The sequence below is a fragment of the Artemia sp. Qi Xiang Cuo genome, chromosome 4, assembly GCF_049724085.1.
Source record: "Artemia sp. Qi Xiang Cuo chromosome 4, ASM4972408v1, whole genome shotgun sequence".
NCBI classification, from domain to species: domain Eukaryota; kingdom Metazoa; phylum Arthropoda; class Branchiopoda; order Anostraca; family Artemiidae; genus Artemia; species Artemia sp. Qi Xiang Cuo.
In genome coordinates, this window is record NC_142797.1 from 54,714,146 (window position 1) to 54,733,206 (window position 19,061).

General features: G+C 32.9%; 1 protein-coding gene across 1 annotated transcript in view; it reads right to left on the reverse strand.

The window, feature by feature from the left end:
* Positions 1–19,061, reverse strand: part of LOC148953247 (alpha-amylase 1-like) — a 74,954-nt gene that overhangs the window by 24,336 nt on the left and 31,557 nt on the right. The gene's annotated exons all lie outside the window — the stretch shown is intronic.

A 19,061-nucleotide genomic window follows, 5' to 3' on the forward strand; every position in this document is an offset into this window, starting at 1 on the left:
AAGAGCATATGTTCTAAAAAATGTACCTGGATTAATACTGTCGATGAAGAAATGCCGAATATATTGTTCTACTTATCGAGTAACTAGTAAGCTACTATAAAACTAAAAGTGCAGTTATTGGTTTGAACAACGAAAAACTCTTTGGAATTAAAATTTAACTACTGTTTAAAGAACGTTTTGATTTGATATTAGTGCTATTACTAAGACCTGTCATAACCATAAGTCATCTGAAGGATGTTTGCTATCTGGATAAGAAATTTACCTCTTCTTTTGAACTTGCCTTTTATCTTTCTTTTTTTTTTTTTTTTTTTTTTTTGCTTACTTTTGCAGCCGTAATGATCTAGCTAGACAGTTAAATGAAAAAAAAAACTTTTCAACTGAAAGTAAGGACCAAAATTAATACATAACGAGCATAGGTAATTCCATATATAAGGGGGTTCGCTCCCTCCTCAGTCCCTAGATCGTTACGCTAAGGCTGTTTACAGTTTTAAAAAAGCTTCTTATCAACAGCTTCCAAATCAACAGCTCTTGTGCTTCAATAGTCGTTCTTAAGGGACTGGGACAAAAAAGCCAGACTTCAGCGTAAATTGCAAGGGAGCAGCCTCCCTAATATACAGATTAATTTCTGATCGTTTCAAGTTTTAATGTTGCTCCTTACTTTTAGTTGAGAAAACTTGTTTTTTATTTATTTTCTTATCGTTTTTTTAAATCAGGACAGGAAATATCTCTCCCTACTACCACAGAGAACTACCACCGAAAAATTTGTGTATCTTTAATGCTGTATGTAAATAATGAACGAATATCATAACTTACTGCTGTTTCACTAGGGGCTGTGTGGGGTCAAGTCATCCACAGAGTCATTGTTATTAGATCTCTCAACTATGTTGAATCAAATGGTTATCTAAAAAATTGGACCGGACATCTTTTGGAAAAACGGGGTGTGGAAGGGGGGCTAATGGCCCTCCAATCTTTATGATCACTTAGAACGGGCACTAGACATTTTAATTTCGGTTTGGAAGAGTCTTCTCCCTATTTTCTAGGACTGTTGGTTTGATATGATCATCCTTGGTGGGAAAAAGCTAATAAAGACGCATCAGTGATCTCTATTCTGCTAAAAATAGAAACTCCACATTTTTGTTGATAGAAGCATGAAACGCAAGACTTCTCTGATATGCTGAAGCTGATGCAGTGATTTTCATTGACATTGCTTAATTTTTTGAGGAAGTCTCCCCCTTTTTCAAAAATCAGGCAAATTCTTAATGTTATCCTTTGATATATAGCATTAAAACTTAATAAGTCTTATATATTTGAAATCTGAATAGAAAGCCAATTCTTTTGATGTATTAATTGCAACAAAATTCCTGATTTTAGAGTTTTGGTTACTTTTGGGCCGAGTCAATCCCTTATTATAGTTCGTTATAACGAACTGTTTGAATACAAGTCTAAGGCACTGGATAGGAGTAGAGATGGGGGTGCTACTCCGACGAGTACACCATATATGGGCATAGAGTCATTAGGGAGAATGATTGCGTAATCGGTCAATGACCTCTTTCTCCAGGTGTGTTTTTGGCACGCTCTCAACGAATGTCAAGGTCAATGTTGTTGTTGTTGTTTTGGGCACGCGATAGAGTCATAAGGGGAACACGTGGTTAATGGGGTCAATGTTGTTGTTGTTTTGAACAGAGTAATTAGAGAGAACACGTGGTTACTGGGATCAATGTTGTTGTCGTTCGAAGCAAAGTTAATGACACTTCCTTCCTGTTCGATGCAGATGTTATGATCCGGAAATAGTATTTGTTGTTGTTATTCGAGCCAGATGTTATGAGGTTCCGAGAAACAGTTAATGACATTTCCTTCCTGTTCGAGGCAGATGTTATGATCCGGAAATAGTATTTGTTGTTGTTATTCGAGCCAGATGTTATGGGTTTCCGGGAAACAGTTAATGACACTTCCTTCCTGTTCGAGGCAGATGTTATGATCCGGAAATAGTATTTGTGGTTGTAATTCGAGCCAGATGTTATGAGGTTCCCGGAAACAGTTAATTAATGTCTGACAGATGACGTCAAGTTAATTAATGTCCTTGCATTTCCAAAGAGAATTGTCACCGAGAAACAGTTAGATCATACATGATGTCATGATTGATTGATTGACACGAAAGGGGAATTAATTTATTGTTCTATAGAGAATTGATTCACGAAAGGGGAATTAATTTTGAGTTCTAACAAGAGAATCGTTTCCGAGGCAGATTTTTTGATCTTAGCGCGCGAAAAGGTTTCCAAATAATTTGAAATGCATTAGCGCAGAGATGCCAAACAAAAGGAACATGCTGAAATTCCGTTTGGGGGGGGGGTAATTTTGGCGAAACCGTTTTAGCTATTTTATGGAATTATTTCGGCAAAACACTTAGAGACATTATAAAATATGATTTTTGAAGAGATTTTGGAGGAGGTTTTGAGTGTTGTCGTTATAATACACAAGTTCCATTTGAACAGTGTTGTGAGGTCCTCTAACCCAACCCCAAAGGGTTCCAATCCCCCTACCCCAACCCCGAAGGAAGCCACCGGTCCTCAAAGCTCCACTGGGCTCCCAAAGGGCCCCCCGGCCCTCAAGGTTCCCCCAGACCCCCCGGGCCCAAAGGGCCCCTCCCCTCCTCCTCCTCCCCTCCCCTCCTCCCCCTCCCCCTCCTCCTCCCCCTCCTCTCTCCCCCCTCCTCCTCCTACCCCTCCTCCCTCCTCCTCCTCCTCCCCTCCTCATCCTCCTCCTCCCCCCTCCTCCCCTCCCCTTCCCTCCCCCCATTTTTTATACTTTTTTTGTGCATTGAGACACAGAACGACCCCCTCCCCCCGACCCCTCCCCACCTCCAAAGGTCTGATTTTTCAAAGTTCATTTTGAATTTCCTTCGTTGAAATGCAAGAGTTGGAATATTTCAGTAGTGTTTGGTTGTGGTTTACCTTGTCACAGTTACATATACTAGATTTTTCAAATTTCAATTTGTATTTCTTTAGTTGTAATGAAATAGTTGGAATATTTCAGTATTTTTTGGTTATGGTTTAACTCGTCACAGTTACATTTTCTTTATTTTTCAAATTTCATTTTGAATTTCTTTCATTGAAATGCAAGAGTTGTAATATTTTAGTAGTGTTTGGTTTACCATGTCACAGTTACATTTTCCTGATTTTTCAAAGTTCATTTTGAATTTCTTTCGTTGAAATGCAAGAGTTGGAATATTTCAGTAGTGTGTTGTTGTGGTTTACCCTGTCACAGTTACATTTTCCTGATTTTTCAAATTTTATTTTGAATTTCTTTCGTTGAAATGCAAGAGTTGGAATATTTCAGTAGTGTGATGTTGTAGTTTACCTTGACACAGTTACATTTTCTGGATTTTTCAAAGTTCATTTTGAATTTCTTTTGTTGAAATGCAAGAGTTGGAATATTTCAGTAGTGTATGATCGTGGTTTACCATGTCACGGTTAAATTTTCTTGATTTTTCAAAGTTTATTTTGAATTTCTTTCGTTGAAATGCAAGAGTTGGAATATTTCAGTTGTGTTATGTTATTGTTTAAATTGTCACAGTTACATTTTCTAGATTTTACAAAGTTAAATTCGAATTTATTTCGTTGATATGCAATAGTTGGAATATTTCAGGAGTGTTTGGTTGTGGTTTAACTTATCACAGTTAAATTTTCTGGATTTTTCAAAGTTCAATTTGAATTTCTTTCGTTGAAATGCATGTCAAATACTATACATGTTCTGCGTGGTTATTGTTTAAATTATCACATTTATATTTTCTTGATATTTCAAAGCTTATTTCGATTTGTAATCGTTGAATATCAAGGGTTGGAAAATATTAGATTTGTTTGTTCATGGAATACCTATACTCAGTTACATTTCCTGATTTTTCAAATTTCATTTCGAATTTCTTTCGTTGAAATGCAAGAGTTAGAATATTTCAGTAGTGTATGGTTGTGGTTTACCGTGTCACAGTTACATTTTCCTGATTTTTCAAAGTTAATTTTGAATTTCTTTCATTGAAATGCAAGAGTTGGAATATTTCAGTAGTGTTTGGTTGTGGTTTACCTTGTCACAGTTACATCTTCTTGATTTTTCAAAGTTCATTTTGAATTGCTTTCGTTGAAAAGCAAGAGTTGGAATGTTTCAGTTGCGTTCGGTTGTGGTTTTACTTGTGACATTTACATTTTCTTGATTTTTCAAAGTTCATTTCGAATTTCTTTCGTTGAAATGCATGAGTTGGAATATTTCAGTGGCGTTCGGTTATGGTTTACCGTATCACAGTTACATTTTCTTGATTTTTCAAAGTTCATTTTGAATTTCTTTCATTGAAATGCAAGAGTTGGAATATTTCAGTAGTGTTTGGTTGTGGTTTACCTTGTCACAGTTACATTTTCTTGATTTTTCAAAGTTTATTTTGAATTTCTTCCTTTGAAATGCAAGAGTTGGATTGTTTTAGTAGTATTTGGTTTACCTTGTCATAGTTACATTTACTTGATTTTTAAAAGTTAAGTTTGAACTTTCTTCGCTGAGAAGAGATAGTTGTAATATGTCAGTAGTTTTTGCTTGTGGTTTAAGGTGTCACAGTTACACTTTCTTGATTTTTCAAAGTTCATTTTGAATTTCTTTTGTTGAAATGCAAGAGTTGGAATATTTCAGTAGTGTTTGGTTGTGGTTTACCTTGTCACAGTTACATTTCCTGATTTTTCAAAGTTCATTTCGAATTTCATTCGTTTAAATGCAAGAGTTAGAATATTTCAGTAGTGTATGGTTGTGGTTTACCTTGTCACAGTTACATTTTCCTGATTTTTCAAAGTTCATTTTGATTTTCTTTCATTGAAATGCAAGAGTTGGAATATTTCAGTAGTGTTTGGTTGTTGTTTACCTTGTCTCAGTTACATCTTCTTGATTTTTCAAAGTTCATTTTGAATTGCTTTCGTTGAAATGCAAGAGTTGGAATATTTCAGTAGTGTTTGGTTGTGGTTTACCTTGTCACAGTTACATTTTCTTGATTATTCAAAGTTCATTTTGAATTTCTTTTGTTGAAATGCAAGAGTTGGAATATTTCAGTAGCGTTCGGTGGTGTTTTACCTTGTCACAGTTACATTTTCATGATTTTTCAAAGTTCATTTTGAATTTCTTTGTTGAAAGGCAAGAGTTGGAATATTTCAGTAGTGTTTGGTTGTGGTTTACCTTGTCACAGTTACATCTTCTTGATTTTTCAAAGTTCAGTTTGAATTTCTTTCGTTGAAATGCAAGAGTTGGAATATTTTAGTAGTGTTTGGTTTACTTTGTCATAGTTACATTTTCTTGATTTTTCAAAGTTCATTTTGAATTTCTTTCGTTGAAATGCAATATATGGTATTTGAAAATATTTTATGGTAGGGTATGCCCTTATCTCATATACTTTTACTCAATTTTTCTATAACATGTTGTATTTCATACAACGTAAAGCGAAATTTGGAATATTTAAGTATCGGTGTGTTGACGGTTTAAATGGCGCAGTTAAATTTTACTTTTTCTTAAAAGTTCCAATCTAAAGTCTAACTATGATAAAAAAGAGTTTGAATTTTTATGCAGGGTTCGGCCATGTTTTACCTAGTCAATGTTCAACTTTCTTGATTCTTCAAAGTTCATTTTGAATTTTTTTTGTTGAAAAGCAATAGTTGGAATATTTTAGTAATGTTTGCTTGTGGGTTACCTTGTCAGAGTTACATTTTCTTGATTTTTCAAATTTCACTCTGAATTTCTTTCATTGAAATGCAAGAGTTGAAATATTTTAGTAGTGTGTGGTTTAACTTGTCAAAGTTACATTTTCTTTAATTGTCAAATCTCTTTGTGAATTTCTTTCGTTGAAATGCAAGAGTTGGAATATTTCAGTAGTGTGTTCTTATGGTTTACCTTGTCACACTAAAATATTAGTTATATTTCGTTTTTCATTTTGGTGTTATTTCGTATTAATTCACTTGTTTTACTATTTCAGTAGTGTGTTGTTGTAGTTTACCCTGTCACAGTTACATTTTCTGGATTTTTCAAAGTTCATTTTGAATTTCTTTCGTTGAAATTCAAGAGTTGGAATATTTTAGTAGTGTTTGGTCGTAGTTTACCGTGTCACAGTTACATTCTCTAGATTTTTCAAAGATCATTTCGAATTTCTTTCGTTGAAATGCAATAGTTGGAATATTTTAGTAGTGTTTAGTTGTGGTTTACCGTGTCAAAGTTACATTTTCTATATTTTTCAAAGTTCAATTCGAATTTCTTTCTTAGAAATGCAAGAGTTGGAATATTTCAGTAGTGTTTGGTTTTGGTTTACCGTATCACAGTTACATTTTCTGGATTTTTCAAAGTTCATTTTGAATTTCATTCGTTGAAATGCAAGAGTTGGAATATTTCAGTTGTGTATGAACGTGGTTTACCCTATCAAGGTTACATTTTCATGATTTTTCAAAGTTCATTTCGAATTTCATTCGTTGAAAAGAAAGAGATAGACTATTTCAGTAGCGTTTGGGTATCTTTTAAATTGTCACAGTTACATTTTCTGATTTTTCAAAGTTCATTTTGAATTCCTTTAGCTGAAATGTAAAAGTTATACTATTTAAGTTGTGTTTGTGGGTTGAAGGACTTTTCAAATGTAGTTTGTTCTTAAGTTTTATAGGTCATAGTTAATTTCGGAAATTGAATTGAATTGTCGGTGCTATTTCGGAAGTTTATCTTTGTGGTTAGAAATTTCACAATTATATTTTATCTTTTGTGCTGTTTATATTTTGTATTTAATACGCCTAATTTCTAGATTTGTAATTTTTCATGTGCGTCAGTGCGTTTTGTTAATCCTGACTGTTTGATGTTCTGGATTTTTCATTGTTCTTTTTGAATTTCTTTTATCTAAAAGCACTAGTTTGACTATTTCAGTAGTATTCGGTCATGGTTTACCCTGTAAAAGTTACATTTTCTTGATTTTTAAAAGTTAATTTTGAATTTCTTTCATTGAAATGCAAGAGTTGGAATATTTCAGAAGTGTTTGGTTGTGGTTTACCTTGTCACACTTACATTTTCTTGATTTTTCAAAGTTCATTTTGAATTTCTTCCGTTGAAATGCAAGAGTTGGATTATTTTAGTAGTGTTTGGTTTACCTTGTCATAGTTACATTTTCTTGATTTTTCAAAGTTCATTTTGAATTTCTTTCATTGAAATGCAAGAGTTGGAATATTTCAATAGTGTTTGATTGTCGTTTACCGTGTCACAGTTAAATTTTCTTGATTTTTCAAATTCATTTTTAATTTATATCGTTGAAATGCAAGAGTTGGAATATTTCAGTAGTGTTTGGTTGTCGTTTAAAAAGTCAAAGTTACAATTTCTTGATTTTTCAAATTTCATTTTGAATTTATTTCTTTTAAATGCAAGAGTTGGAATATTTCAGTAGTGTTCGGTTGTGGTTTACCTTGTCACATTTAAATTTTCATGATTTTTCAAAGTTCATTTTGAAATTTTTTAGTTGAAATTCAAGAGTTGGAATATTTCAGTAGTGTTTGGTTGTGGTTTACCATTTAACAGTTACATTTTCTTGATTTTTCATACTTAATTTTTAATTTATTTAGTTGAAATGCAAGAGTTGGAATATTTCAGTAGTGTTTGGTTGTGGTTTACCATTTTACAGTTACATTTTCTTGATTTTCCAAAGTTCATTTTGAATTTCTTTCGTTGAAATGCAAGAGTTGAAATATTCCAGTAGTGTTTGGTTGTGGTTTACCTTGTCACAGTTACATTTTCCTGATTTTTCAAAGTTTATTTGAATTTCTATAGTTGAAATGCAAGAGTTGGAATATTTCAGTAGTGTTTGGTTGTGGTTTACCATTTTACAGCTACATTTTCTTGATTTTCCAACGTTTATGTTGAAATTCTTTCGTTGAAATGCAAGAGTTGGAATATTTCAATAGTGTTTGGCTGAGGTTTACCTGGTCACGATTACAATTTCCTGAATTTTCAATGTTTATTTTAAATTTATTTTACTGAAATGCAAGAGTTGGATTATTTCAGTAGTGTTTGGTTGTAGTTTACCTTGTCACAGTTACATTTTGTTGATTTTTCAAAGTTCATTTTGAATTTGATTCATTTAAATGCAAGAGTTGGAATATTTCAATTGTGTATCGTTTCGGTATCCCTTGTCACAGTTACACCCTCATGATTTTTCAAAGTTAATTTTGAATTTATTACATTTAAAAGCAAGACTTGTAATATTTAATAAGCGTATTGTTTTTGTTTAAATTTTCACATGTACATTCTCATGATTTTTCAATGTTGATTTTTAATTTCTTTCGTTGAAATGAAAGATTTGTAATATTTCAGTAGTGTATGGTTATGGTTTACCTTGTCACAGTTACATTTTCTTGATTTTTCAAATTTTATTTTGAATTTCTTTCGTTTAATTGCAAGAGTTTTATTATTTCATTAGTGTCTGGTCATGGTTGAACTTGTCTAAGTTTCATTTTCTTGATTCTTAAAATCTCTTTTTGAATTTCTTTCATTGAAATGCAAGAGTTGGAATATTTAAGAAACGTCTGGTTATGGTTTACCTTATCACAGTTACATATTATTGATTTTTCAAAGTTCATTTTGAATTTCTTTCGTTTTGAGTACTGAACTAGCGCTCGTTAAGGCAAGACATAATTTTTACTTCGTGATAGTTCTCAACTGTGATATCCAGTTTTATTTCAATTATTGCACTGTTGATTCTGGGGCCCCTTATATTTGGATTTTAGAAGAAAGGGGCCCACGCTCGTAAGTTTTTTTGAAATGTCATTTTGATGAGTTGAGGAAAGAAGCGAGCGTACTGTATATTTAGCGATATATTAATTACCGATACAATATAATTAGCGATGTCTCTCACGAAAAAGTATTTTGATGAACGTATGGACAACTTAAAACAACTGGTAGAAAATATTCGTACGGAGAATGCAGCGTTGAAACAAGAGAACACTGGCTTGAAATCTGCTCCTGTGGCAGTTAAAAACCAGGTTTTAAGAACTGAATTGTATGTTAAACGCAATAATCTTCTTATCCATGGAATTCCTAAAAAGGAAAATGAAAATATTGAAGAAACCGTTAATGATTTTTTATCAGAAATGTCGGTACGGAACTAAAGGGATATTAAGTTCACTGCCATCTATAGACTTAGAAGCAAGGCTAAAAGTTCCAGGAAACAATAGTCACATCCGGCATCGGACCCTATTATTGTATCTGTTCTAAATCTTCGACATAAGGACAATATTATGGCGTGTGTTGGTAATCTAAGAAATACAGGGAAAAGTGTCAGTATTGACCTTCCATTCGAGCTGGCTAAACGTCGGAAAGAACTTTTGAGTACGGCTTATAATTTAAGAAATTGTAAAGTTGCCTCCGATAAAATGTATCATACCAAAGTGGTTCAAAAGGGGACTAGGTTATGGCTAGAATCTAAAAAGACTTCTAGTTCTAACTGGATCAAGGTTGATGACGCATGCTACGACCCACTTACCCTAGTTTTCCCCTCGGACAATTCTGATTTCGATTCTGACGCATGATTATTAGTGAGTGCTCGCTTCCGCTTAATATAATATATATTAAAAAAATGTGCTGTTCGTTAATGTTTTTTGTCTTTTTGTATTTTTCCCTTTTATTTGTGTTTCTCTACCCTCAGTATTTACACCTTCCTGTGCTATTTTACTTGTTATTTTTTTTTTTTTAAGAGCAAAATAATCAAGTTCATTTCATAGCCTTTTTAATTCGGATTAAGAGGTTGACGTCACTGGTGTTCACGCGACTACAGCATGGCTCTCTGTCACCTGCATGGGTAAGTAATTATGGTTGACACTAATTCTCTATTGGGGATTAACGCTAACATAACACTAGGGAAATTAAATGATTATGAATGTGGGAGAGTTAATTTTAATGAAATTATAAATAATCAGGTTGGTAAAGCCCCCAATATGAATTTCTATGAAAATTTTGAGAATATTATTGATAGTCTGTTTGTGGAGGAGCTGAGATTTTGGGACTCCGGAGCTCGGTGGGTTGATGCACTCCCGGTTGTGCATCTAAATGTTCAGGGCCTAAATTGCTCGTTTGATGATATTCAATTATTATGTAGGAATTCGTGCCCTGCAATTATCGGTCTCTATGAAACATTTTTGAGCGAGAAAAATCAGGTACTTTTGGATATTCCCGGTTATATGTTGATATATCTTAACCGCAAGACGGCCCAAAAACGTGAACTCGGATTTTACATCCGAAATAATTTTCAGGCTGTACTAAGACAGGATTTATGTACAAATAATGAAAAGGTATTTGAGTCACTTTTTATAGAAGTCCCAATGAACGCTAAGGAAAGGATAATAATAGGCGAAGTATATCGTTCTCCAAGTGGGTCCATAACCCAATTTATGGAAACATTAGAAGATGTTCTTGGAAAAGTTTTTTCTGAAAAATCCGAAGTTGTATTAATGGGCGACTTTAACATCGACCTTGCGGAACCGTCATCTAGACAGGCTTCTGATCTTTTGTCTTTACTAATTTCGTATGGATTAGCTCCTTGTATAAACATACCGACAAGGATTTCTAACCAGACAGCAACATTAATTGACAATATTTTTTCATCACTGCACTCCATTAAGAATGAAGTACTGCTTTCTGATACTTCCGACCATTTGCCAGTTGCAGCCTTGTTTCCAATTCTCCAAAATCCACAAAGCTTAGTCCCCCAAGATACACCGAAATTCTGTTGCTCACCAGTGGAGATGGAGAAACTGAAAGAAGATCTGAGTACATCTTCATGGGACTTTTCATTACCAGAAAATATTAATTTGGGCAATTATAACGATATATTTGGCCAGTTTTATGACACTGTTAAGGAAGAATTTGCGGCTTATTGTCTAAAAGCTCCTTTAAGGAATCCTCGATCAAGAAGATCAACACCCATAGCTCCCTGGCTAACACCGGGAGTCCTCAAGTCAATAAATAGAAAGCAGAACCTTTGGAAAGAGTACAAAAACAGACCAAGTGATGCTAAATTAGAAGCATTTAAGTTGTACCGTAATATGCTGAAATCAATTATTCGGAGAACAAAAACAGTGTATTATACTAAGAGATTTGATGAGTGCGGTAGAAATATAAAGAAGACGTGGGACGTGATTAAGGAATTTAGTCGGCCATCGAAAAAACTAGAAGGTCTCCCTAAGTCTCTTATGGTAGACGATCAACTTATCACAGAAAAAGGCCAAGTACCACATCATATGAACAAATTCTTTGCGGAGACAGGGAAATCAACTGCTAATAGTGTTCCTCACTGCTCGGTTTCTCAGACTTGGCAGCAGTTCCTAGGCCACCCGTGCTTGAAATCAATTGCTCTTGAGGACGCTACGGTGCAGGAAATTAAATATATTGTTTTGTCTTTAAAGAGTGCTTCAACAGGTTTTGACGAAATTTCTGCTAAAGTAATTAAACATATCCTTCCGTCGATTATCACCCCACTTTGCCATTTGATTAATAGGTCATTTCAACTAGGAGTATTTCCTCAACGTCTTAAATTGTCGCGTGTGATAGCTCTCTTTAAAGGAGGTGACCGTGAGGATCCTGGGAATTATAGGCCGATCTCTCTTTTGTCAGTGTTCTCCAAGATATTTGAAAGGCCAATGCTCAAACGTCTGGTAAGGTTTCTTGAAGCTAAATCTTTTTTCCATAAGCATCAGTTTGGGTTTCGCGCAAAGTACTCTACAGAACATGCTTGTAATAAACTTCTTCAGTTTATACGACAATCTTTAGACTCTAAGCTTATTCCTGCAGCCATTTTTCTCGATGTAAAGAAAGCTTTTGACAGCCTTACACACAAGATTCTCATTGGTAAACTTTCTCATCATGGTGTGCGTGGGGAAGCATTGTCTTGGCTCTCTCCATACCTTACTGACAGATCTATTGCCATGGAAGATACAGACAAGGAAATTCCAATTGAATACGGAGTACCCCAAGGTTCTATTCTTGGGCCAACCCTATTCCTGATATATGTGAACGACCTCTACCGACTTCTAAACACCCCAATTCCCAATGTTTGCTGTGGATTGTGTCACAAATGTTACTCTCAGACTATGTCGGCGTCCACATCTGATAGTCGAGAAGAACTGGTATCATTTGCAGATGACACTACTCTAGGTGCTGCAGCTCCGGATGAGTCATCCCTTATTCTAAAGCTTCAAGCAATGACTGAAAAGATACTCAATTGGTTTGACATAAATCAACTAGCTTTAAATGTAAAAAAATCGTACCTTCTTATTTTGTCCCGTACAGGTGGGAGCTGCCCCACAATTACTGAGCTTCCTACACCAAGAGGCTCCATAAGTCACCCCCCAGATCGATATGTGCGATTCCTGGGAGTTCTTTTGGATGAAAATTTATCGTTTAAGTTGATCGTTCTAGTAATAAGAGTGAAAATTTCCCATTGACTTGAAATCATCCGTAAATTAAAGCGTTTATTTCCTTTTCCTATACTCCGTCTTTTATATTTCTATCTCATATTCCCTTATATATGTTACTGTTCGTCCGTGTGGATGTCTACATTTTCTTCTGTATTTGCTCCTGTTCATATTCTTCATGAGAAAGCGGTAACAGTTCTCCAGTCGACTACACACTCTCCTGTTAATCTCCTTAAGATTAGAGATATTTATGTTATATCTCTAGCTTCGTTGGCATATCAATTCTTTCACGGAGATCTCCCATTTTGTTTTTCTGGACTACTTAAGCCAGTAGGGGAAGTAAATTTTTACTCAGTTCGGAACAGGGAGGATGTTATGATTCCGGCTACTCCCTCGGTTCGTTCAGACTTTGGTCTGGTCGTGACTGTGGGACGTGCTTGGAACTTGGTTCCTGCTGAGATTCGTCAGTCACAAACACTTGGCTCCTTTAAAAGACAGATGAAAAGTTTCTTATTAAAGCTAAATATTAAATAGTTTATAGTTGTTGTATAGTTTTTTTTTTTTGTTTTTTTTTTTTTTTGTTTTTGTTGGCGTTGGATCCTCAATGATGTAGAGAATTTTTCATTTTTGTTTTATTTTTTATTGTCGGGTGACAGGAGGGTCGCTGTTTCGTGTGGACTGTCGGTGAGTTGACTTCTTTTCCTTATAGATTTATAAGTTAAACACTGTTTAGTATTGTTTATGCCAAGTTTTAATATTAGTCATTTATTCTATGTAGTTTCCCAAATAGCGGGCTATTGAGCCCTTTGGGATATTGTTTTTGTTATTGTTATTTATGGAAATAAATAGACCTTGAACTTGAACTTGAAATGCAAGAGTTGGAATATTTCAGTAGTGTATGGTTATGGTATACATCGTCACAGTTACATTTTCATAATTTTTCAAAGTACATTTTGAATTTCTTTCGTTGAAATGCAAGAGTTGTAATATTTCAGATGTGTTTGGTTGTGGTTTACCTTAACACAGTTACATTCTCTTGATTTTTCAAGGTTAATTTTGAATTTCTTTCGTTGAAATGCAAGAGTTGGAATATTTAAGTTGTGTTTGGTTGTGGTTTACCTTGTCACAGTTAAATTTTCTTGATTTTTCAAAGTTAATTTTGAATTTCTTTCGTTTAAATGCAAGAGTTGGAATATTTCAGTAGTGTTTGGTTGTGGTTTACCCTGTCAGAGTTACATTTTCTTGATTTTTCAAAGTTCATTTTGAATTTCTTTCTTTGAAATGCAAGAGTTGAAATATTTCAGTAGTGTTTGGTTGTGGATTACCTTGTCACAGGTAAATTCTCATGATTTTTTCAAATTTCATTTTGAAAGTCTTCCGTAGAAAAGTAATACCTGGAATATTTAAGTAGTTTATTACTGTGGTTTACCAAGCCACAGATACAGGTTCTTAATTTTTAATTGTTCATATTGTAGTTCTGTAATTTAAATTAAAGAGTTGTACTATTTCAGTAGCGTTTGGTTCTGGTTTAACTTGTCAAAGTTACATTTTATTGATTTTTTAAAGTTCATTTTGAATTTCTTTCATTGAAATACAAGAGTTGGAATATTTCAGTAGTGTGTTTGGTTGTGGTTTACCTTGTCAAAGTTACATTTTCTTGATTTTTCCAAGTTCATTTTGAATTTAGGTTTTTGAAAATAAATAGTGGTAATATTTAAGCATCTATTTGAAGTTTTTAACAAATAAAATGAAAAAATTAATATATATATACATGAACATTTTGTTAAAAAAAATAATTATATATCTAGAATTAAAAAAAACGAATATTGTGCTAGTTTGTTACAAGTTAAAAGTAAAAGATTCATGATTATTCAAAGCTAATTTGAATTTCTTTCGATGAAATGCAAGAGTTGGAATATTTCAGTAGTGTCTGGTTATGGTTTACCTTGTCACAGTTACATTTTCTTGATTTTTCAAAGTTCATTTTGAATTTCTTTCATTGAAATGCAAGAGTTGGAATATTTCAGAAGTGTTTGGTTGTGGTTTACCTTGTCACAGTTACATTTTCTTGATTTTTCAAAGATCATTTTGAATTTCTTTCGTTGAAATGCAAGAGTTGGAATATTTCAGTAGTGTTTGGTCGTGGTTTACCTTGTCACAGTTACATTTTCGTGATTTTTCAAAGTTCATTTTGAATTTCTTTCGTTGAAATGCAAGAGTTGGAATATTCAGTAGTGTTTGGTTGTGGTTTACCTTGTCACAGTTACATTTTCTCGATTTTTCAAAGCTCATTTTGAATTTCTTTCGTTGAAAAGCAAGAGTTGGAATATTTCAGTGGTGTTTGCTTATGGTTTACCTTATCACAGTTACATTTTCTTGATTTTTCAAAGTTTATTTGAATTTATTTAATTGAAATGCAAGATTTTGAATATTTCAGTAGTGTTTGGCCGCTGTTGAACGTTTAAAAGAAACAATCTAGATATTATTAAAATTTAATTTATTATAAAAATCGATTAATATATATAGAATTTATAAATAAGACTATGGTTGTTGGGGTATTAATATTAACTGAATCATATAAAGGAATTTTAAATTATATTTTTTAATTTCTATAGTTGAAATTCAAGAGTTGGACTATTTCAGTAGTGTATGGTTATGGTATACCTTGTCACAGTTACACTTTCTTGATTTTTCAAAGTTCATTTTGAATTTCTTTCGTTGAAATGCAAGAGTTGGAGTATTTCAGTAGTGTTTGGTTGTGGTTTAACTTGTCACAGTTACATTTTCTTGATTTTTCAAAGTTCATTTTGAATATCTTTAGTTTAAATTAAAGAGATGGAATATTTAAGTAGTGTTTGGTTGTGGTTTACCTTGTCACAGTTACATTTTCATGATTTTTCAAAGTTCATTTTGAATTTCTTTCGTTGAAATGAAAGAGTTGGAATATTTCAGCAGTGTTTGGTTGTGGTTTATCTTGTCACAGTTACATTTTCTTGATTTTTCAAAGTTTATTTTGAGTTTCTTTAGTTGAAATGTAAGAGATGGTTTATTTCAGTAGTGTTTTGTTGTGGTTTACATTGTCAGAATTACATTTTCTTGATTTTTCAAATATCATTTTGATGTTCTGTCATTGAAGTGCTAGAATTGGACTATCTCAGTCGCGATCGGTTGTGGTCTAACTTGTCTCACTTACATTTTCTTGATTTTTAAAAGTTCATTTGAATTTACTTTGTTGAAATGCAAGAGTTGGAATATTTCAGTAGTGTTTGGTTTCTTTCGTTGAAAAGCAAGAGTTGGAATATTTCAGTAGTGTTTGCTTGTGGTTTACCTTGTCACAGTTACATTTTCTTGATTTTTCAAAGTTCATTTGAATTTCTTTCGTTGAAATGCAAGAGTTGGTCCTTTTCCGGTGAGTATGGTTAGGTTAGACTAGATTAAGTTAGGTTAGATTAGGTTAGGTTAGCCCATGTACGCTTCACTTACGTTAGCTTAGGTTAGGTGAGAGACAGGCAAAAAGTTAGGTGTATGATTAGGTTAGGTTAGAATAAGTTAGGTTAAGTTAAGTTAGGTTAGGCTAGGTTAGCCTACGTCCGCGCGCGTACGTTGGCTAACCTAGTCTAACCTAACTTAACCTAACCTAATCTAACCTAACCTAATCATACACCTAACTTTTCGCATGTCTGTCACCTAACCTAATCTAACCTAAGTGAAGCGTACGTAGGCTAACCTAACCTAACCTAATCTAACCTAACTTAATCTAGTCTAACCTAACCATACTCACCAGAAAAGGACCAACTCTTGCATTTCAACAAAAGAAATTCAAATGAACTTTGAAAAATCAAGAAAATGTAACAGTGACAAGGTAAACCACAAGCAAACACTACTGAAATATTCCAACTCTTGCTTTTCAACGAAAGAAACCAAACACTACTGAAATATTCCAACTCTTGCTTTTCAACGAAAGAAATTCAAAATGAACTTTGAAAAATCCAGAAAATGTAACTGTGACAAGTTAAACCACAGCCGATCGCTACTGAGATATTCCAACTCTTGCATTTCAACGAAAGAAAATCAAAATGAAATTTGAAAAATCAAGAAAATGTAACTGTGACAAGGAAAACCACAACCAAACACTACTGAAATATTCCAACTCTTGCATTTCAATGAAAGAAATTCAAAATGAACTTTGAAAAATCAAGAAAATCTAACTGTGACAAGGTAAACCACAACCAAACACAACTCAAATAATCCAACTCTTGCATTTCAACGAGAGAAATTCAAAAAGAACATTGAAAAATCAAGAAATTGTAACTGTGACAAGGTATACCATAACCATACACTACTGTAATATTCCAACTCTTGCATTTCAACGAAAGAAATTCAAAATGAACTTTGAAAAATCAAGAAAATGTAACTGTGACAATGCAAACCACAACCAAGCACTACTGAAATATTCCAACTCTAACATTTCAATGAAAGAAATTCAAAATGAACTTTGAAAAATCAAGAAAAATTAATTGCGATAATTAAAACCACAACGCAAAACAACTTAAATAATATAAATCTTTCACTTCAATGAAAAAATTTCTAAATGATCTATGAACAAATAATTGAATGCAAGCGTTACACTTTAAACCACAACCAAACGGTAGTGAAATAAACCAACTGTTGCAGTTCAACGAAATAAATTCAAATAAACTTTGAAAAATCAAGAAAATGTAACTGTGACAAGGTAAACCATAAGCAAACACTACTGAAATATTCCAACTCTTGCTTTTCTATGAAAGAAATTCGAAATGATATTTGAAATATCAAGCAAATGTAACTGTGACAAGGTAAACCATAACCAAACACTTTTGAATAGTACTACTCTTGCATTTCAACGAAATAAATTCAAAATCAACTTTGAAAAATCACGGAAAGGTAACTGTGACATGGTAAACCACGTCAAAACACTACTGAAATATTCCAACTATTGAATCTCAATGACATAAATTCAAATGAACTTTGAAAAATCAAGAAAATGTAACTGTGACAAGGTAAACCAAAACCAAACACTTCTGAAATATTCCAACTCTTGCATTTCAATGAAAGAAATTCAAAATGAACTTTGAAAAATCAAGAAAATGTAACTGTGACAAGGTAAACCATAACCAGACACTACTGAAATATTCCAACTCTTGCATTTCATCGAAAGAAATTCAAATGAGCTTTGAAAAATCAAGAAAATTTATATTTTAAAATTTAAAAAACAAAAATACTATAATGAAATATTAAAATTCTTTCTTTTTATCGAAAGAAATTAAAAATTAACTTTTAAAAATAAAGAAAATGTAACTTTGACAAGGTAAACCAAAACCAAACACTACTGAAATATTCCAACTCTTGCATTTAAAAGAAAGAAATTCAAAATGAACTTTGAAAAATCAAGAAAATGTAACTGTGACAAGGTAAACCACAACCAAACACTACTGAAATATTCCAACTCTTGCATTGCAACGAAAGAAATTCAAAATGAAATTTGAAAAAAAATTAAAATTTACATTTTCAAATGTATAAAACACCCGACCGCTTTATAAAGTTACCATCCTATTCTTTTAAATTGCTGAAATACAGAATTAATTTTTAAACATCAGGAAAATTTATCTTCGAGAACGGAAACCACAATCATACACTAGTGACATAGTCTAGGTAATTCATTTCAACGAAAGAAATTCAAAATGAACTTTGAAAAATCTATAATGTGAATGTGTGAAAAGGAGAACCACAACCAAACACTACGTTTTTAAACCTTATCTTGCTCTACCACGTAATATATTCAAATGAACAGTGAATTTACATGAGATCGTAAATGATTCAGGGTCAACAATAACACTTCACTATAATAGTAATCCGACACTAAATAAAAAGCGAAAGTAATTATATAAAAACTTGGAAAAATCAAGTAAATGCAAAATTGAAATTTGAAACCACAACTAAACACCGGTGAAATTTTCCGAATCCTACTTTTCAACGTAAGAAACTCAAAATGAACTTTGAAAAATCAAGAAAAGTAAATTTGAAAAGGTAAACCATAAGCGAACACTACTGAAATATTCCAACTCTTGCTTTTCAACGAAAGAAATTCAAAATGAACTTTGAAAAATTAAGAAAATGTGACTGTGACAAGGTAAACAAACACTACTGAAATATTCCAACTCTTGCATTTCAAAGAAATAAATTCCAAATGACCTTTGAAAAATCAAGAAAATGTAACTGTGACAAGGTAAACCACAACCAAACACTACTGAAATATTCCAACTCTTACATTTCAATGAAAGAAATTCTAAATGAACTTTGAAAAATCAAGAAAATGTAACTATGACACGGTAAACCACAACCAAACACAACTAAAATAATCCAACTCTTGCATTTCAATGAAAGAAATTCAAAATGAACTTTGAAGAATCAAGATAATGTAAGTGTGACAAGGTAAACCACAACCAACCACTACTGAAATATTTCAACTCTTTCATTTCAATGTAATAAATAAATTATTAAATAATATGTAACAAGGATATGTAAATTTGACATTGTAAATCATAACCCTACTATTTATAAATATACAATCTCTTG